At 42.6% G+C, this 5,111-nt stretch overlaps 1 pseudogene; it reads right to left on the bottom strand.

Annotated features, from left to right (window-relative positions):
* Nucleotides 1-2,536: 2,536 nt before the first annotated feature.
* Nucleotides 2,537-4,682, bottom strand: LOC140076093 (nuclear factor 7, ovary-like; annotated as a pseudogene).
* Between the last annotated feature and the right edge of the window lie 429 nt (nucleotides 4,683-5,111).

Here is a 5,111-nt window from a genome sequence, read left to right as displayed (position 1 = left end):
ATACAGTTCCAAATTTTCCACATACTTGCAATGATGTGCAATATATTGTATACGGAGTCATGGACTTATCCATTCAATGTAATTATTTACGAGCGTCTATGTGTATTTTCCTCACCTTCAATCCCTCACTCCCGCACCACTCACACCCAAACCCACCTTGTCCCTCACTATGATGTCTCACATATATCGAGGTTCACCTAACTGTCACTTAACCCATAAGACATCTTGCATAAAATGGTTAATACGTTGCATTGATTCCAGCCACCTACTTGGGGAGTGCAACAGCATCTCCCCAATATGGCATTGGTGGATTTCAATATACGATGCTATGGAGATAAATGAATTACATATATTTTTTATATCATGTATTTCTACATAGTGTATATTTGTTATTTGTATATATATGTTTATTTGATACATCGTGGATTTGTATATATATGTATTCGTATTATATATTTTATATGCATATGTCACTTTATTAATAATATGTTTAACGGACTCATTATATAATTGTACTATTTGTAATATTTGTATTCAATATGCACATGTCACCTTATAGATTATTTCAATTCAAGGTAGGTGTATGTTCACCCATACACTTATTCTATCAAACACAATGTATTTAAGTAAAAAATGATTATAATTCACATAATATTTATATTTCATTCCTGCACTCATAATCTCCCCCTTCCCCTTTAGTTTGCATAGGGTATATACCCCGAAAAGTATCTAATTTCATCAAAAACCATTGTTAACCTTACCTGGTAAATGCAGGTTCCTGGTAAAGACAGATTTGTCTCGGGGGCGCTTTTTACGCATGCTGCTTCTCTGCTTTCTATCAGATTTTACCTATCTCCTACCAGATTCCGATGCAGCCCGTGTGATCTCGCGATACCGAGTCACGTGACTTTGTTAGTCGTGACCTCACGCATCACGTAACCCGTGATCACATGTGCCGTTCCCGGAACTCTCATTGGTCTATTTTTCTGTTATATACCGGCCCCAGTACGGGATGACGCCACCCCCAGACGAAGGCTCACCCCGAGCCGAAACGTACGTCGGGGACGCGGACCCTCCCGGACAGCGGCAAATACACCTCACACCTCCTACTATCGGGTAAGAGCTGATAATTATAAAATTCTTTTCTCCCTGAAGCCATAGGTTGTTTTACCCAGGCACAGGGTAACATACCCATTATACACTACATGCTCCAGAGTGGTTGGTATACCACCACCACTCTAAAAATACAAACCCAAAAAATCCTTGCAGCTCAACTGTCAATGCATTTGGCGTATTCGGTTCTTACCACGATATGAGTTACTTTGTCATAACCTTGCCCTGTCCGGGTCGGCCCGGTTTTCTTTTTGTACTCCACCACTTGCAATTTTAATGCATTTTAACCTTTGAGCATTGATTGTTACCAATAAAGATTTTGTTGTTGTTTAATATGCATACTTTTAGTCGATCCTTCTTTTTTCTTCTCTGGTGAGAGGTAGTTGTTGTTTTCAATGGGGGCTGGCTGGCTATATACTACTGAGGGCTGGCTGGCTATAAACTACTAGGGGCTATGGGGATGCATTGTTCTCTATCTTTATCCAGTGTTTTTTTAACATTTAACATCACGCTCTGACGTACTTGATCCAATATGGCCGCATTATAATAACTAATTAGGTGTGGCAAACCTAAGCCTCCTTGCTTATTATCGTGTAGGCACAACTTTAAGTTGCTTTGTTCTTGGAGCAAGGGCTGATTTATCAGCGGCTGTAGTTTTTTATGTTTTTACCATAACATATGAGCCGGTTATATGATTATAAAGGGAATCTGTAAGCAGTGAAACCACAGATCAAGCACCAGGTAGGACCCCAAGGTTACGGGGACATTTGCCATTGCTTATATTACCAGCAGCTCTATGAGAAAGAAGTAGTAGGCAGCTGCCACCCCACTGGTGATCCTTCATGAAGTGCCCTCAGCTCTTGTCAACGACTTCCCACACAAACCCCCCTTCCTGCTCTGAGTGACTGCTATAAGTCTCCTTATTGGCCACAGTCATCGCTCAGAGCAGAAGGGAGTAATGGTGGAAAAACACTCTGCAGAGAGCCGAGGGGTCTACACTGTCCATGACTGCATTCTCAACAAAATCCCTGTTATTATCCCAGTACATATCCCATGTGAAATGATGGAACTGTTTCCTGGGTTTTGATTACCTTTTCCCTATCTTTCTGTGCATGCAGCTCACATGTAGATCTATGTGTATCCATGGTAACTGACAATAAATAAACCTTGTGTATTCTGACTTAGCCGTCATCCCTCCTTTCACCTTCTTCTACAAGGAGGGACAGATGGAAGAAAAAGGAAAAAGATTTTTTTGTTTGTTGTCTGTTACCATAGAGACACATAAATCTAAGAAAGTGAATCCATCAGTCAGACACATGGAAAAAATAAGTTGTGCTTTAAAACTTTTTATTGTTTAACAGTTTATTTCATCTTGTTAAAACCATTATTATGGGACCATAGAAAGGATATAAATCTAAACAGACAAACAATAGACATTGTTATCTATTCCTCATTAGTAGAAGAAAACTATTTCTGATCACAAGGCAACAGTAATCACATAAGACATCAACAGCAAATTAATAAAGTTCAAGTGAGAAGAACAGTAATATCTATCACTTATTTCTACATCTATGGAGGAAATCTGAAGCTTTGGCACCAAAAGAAATGTCCATTAATATATATTCAGTAATGAATCAGCACAGTAATAGAAATGAGAGGATCTTAGAAGGCAGAGATTCATTTTAACATATTACAGCCACAATTTTGCTAAATTATTTTAAGATTGTGAGGATACAATTGTCATACATACAGAGGGCGGCATAGAGCGGCTCGGTGAAGGAGGTGGTGAAGGTGTGTAAGTGTCTGATGGGGTCACACAGCTGATAGAAGGACAGACGCCCGGCCTCATAGTCCAGATAGATCCCAACAACCTTCACAGGAGACTCTGATTCCAGACTTGTAAATATATTGTTATGAAGCACACCAAGGCTATTAATAACCCCCAAACCCCAGGATTTCTCATTAAAACCAATGAATGACTCGTTACCAGCCGCTTTCCTCTCCAGACTTTCCCCGGCCACTCCAATGATCCATTTCTCCGCCTGACTCACATCCACCTCCCAGTAATATCTCCCAGAGTAGAAGCTGCAGGAGCTGAACACCTGACAGGACTCAAACCTCTCGGGTCCATCAGGTCTGTTCTGTGACGTTGCAGTATAAGAAGCAGATCTAAGACTCTGTGATATAATGATGTTATCATGAGCCGAGTCTATATCCAGTAATAGACGTAGGAAAAAAGGATTCCGTGTCCAGCTTCATCCAAGATAATCCACACTTTTATTAGGGCATAATTGTTAAAATTCCAGAGTGTTACATGGCCAACATGTTTCAAGCGGGCAGACCGCTCTTAATCATGGCTGCCCGCTTGAGCCATGATTAAGAGCGGTCTGCCCGCTTGAAACATGTTGGCCATGTAACACTCTGGAATTTTAACAATTATGCCCTAATAAAAGTGTGGATTATCTTGGATGAAGCTGGACACGGAATCCTTTTTTCCTACGTCTGTTAACCTGTTGCAGCCCTTGCAGTGGGGCAGTCCGTGCTTCATTGGATTCTCCTGTTTGGCGTGAGGTGAGCTGGACTCCTTCAAATTTTCTGTATATCCAGTAATACCTCAGATTTCTCCATCACTGGGAACTGGCTCGTTCTTTTCAGATTATTCAGATCCTCCACAAAGCGCAGCAGTCCTCTGTATAATATCTGTGACACTACGACATCATCCAGACTCCAGACTGTGACATCACAGCTCCGATCACTGACATCAACTTTGAATAAATCTTCTCGTAATAAGGTTAATGGATCTGTGATATCACATGACTCCTCAAATTGATGAATTTTCTTGGTCAGCTCATCCTTGTGTAGCTCCACCTGTCTGATCATGTTAGAGACTGAGGTTGACACCTGATCCTTCTGTCTGGAGATCTCACTCAGAACTCTACTTTCTAAATCATCCAGCTTCTTCCTCCGATCAGTAAACAGATTAGTGACTTTCTCAGTGAGTCCAGATAATTTCTTTCCTTCTTCTACCCCATGATCTGTGAGATTCTGGATTCTTCCATTTTTTTAGAGTTCATTTTCTCAACAGCAGATCTCAGCTTCACCTTCTTCTTCTCAGAGGCCACATCCAGTATCTCCACCTCATGTCCCATGTGGCCTCCAGCCACCCAGCAGGACACACAGATACAGGTGGAATCCATAGGACAATAGTATTTCAGTACCTCATTGTGTGTGGAGCATTTTCTTTCCTCCAGGTTAACATCAGGATCAACCAAAATATGTTCTGAGGATTTACTGTGTCTCTGTAAGTGTTTCTCACAGAAAGAAGTCTCGCACTGCAGACATGTTCTCACAGCCGGTTCAGGAGAATCGCAGTAGGTGCAGCAGACTCTGGTCTCCTCCATCTTAGGCTGAGTAGATAAATTCTCCATTATATTCCCAAGATTCCTTTGCTTCTCCAAGATCGGACGTCACGGATGCTTCTTTCTGCAGTCAGGACAGGAATATCCTCCAGCCGCCTCCTGTACATCCAGCATACTCACAATACACGAGCAGCAGAAGTTGTGTCTCATCTGAAGGATTCAGGACTGAAACATCATCTTATATACAGTAAGAGCAGGGCTGGATTAAGGTTGGTCGGGGCCCCCGGGCGCAAAATCTGGTGGAGGCCCCCACTAAGTGCAGCGTACACACACGTCCTCCTTCCATACTTTTTACTATCCCAGCAGCAACACAGCTACATGCAGCCGCCTCATCCCCAGTAACACAGCTACATACAGCCGCCTCGCCCCCAGTAACACAGCTACATACAGCCGCCTCATCCCCAGTAACACCGCTACATACAGCCGCCTCATCCCCAGTAACACCGCTACACACAGCCGCCTCATCCCCAGTAACACCGCTACATACAGCCGCCTCATCCCCAGTAACACAGCTACATACAGCCGCTTCGCCCCCAGTAACACAGCTACATACAGACGCCTCATCCCCAGTAACACAGC

The sequence above is a fragment of the Engystomops pustulosus genome, chromosome 8 (assembly GCF_040894005.1).
Source record: "Engystomops pustulosus chromosome 8, aEngPut4.maternal, whole genome shotgun sequence".
Lineage (NCBI taxonomy): Eukaryota > Metazoa > Chordata > Amphibia > Anura > Leptodactylidae > Engystomops > Engystomops pustulosus.
The sequence above is the reverse complement of the archived record's forward strand: the minus strand, read 5'-3'. Positions and strand labels throughout refer to the sequence as shown.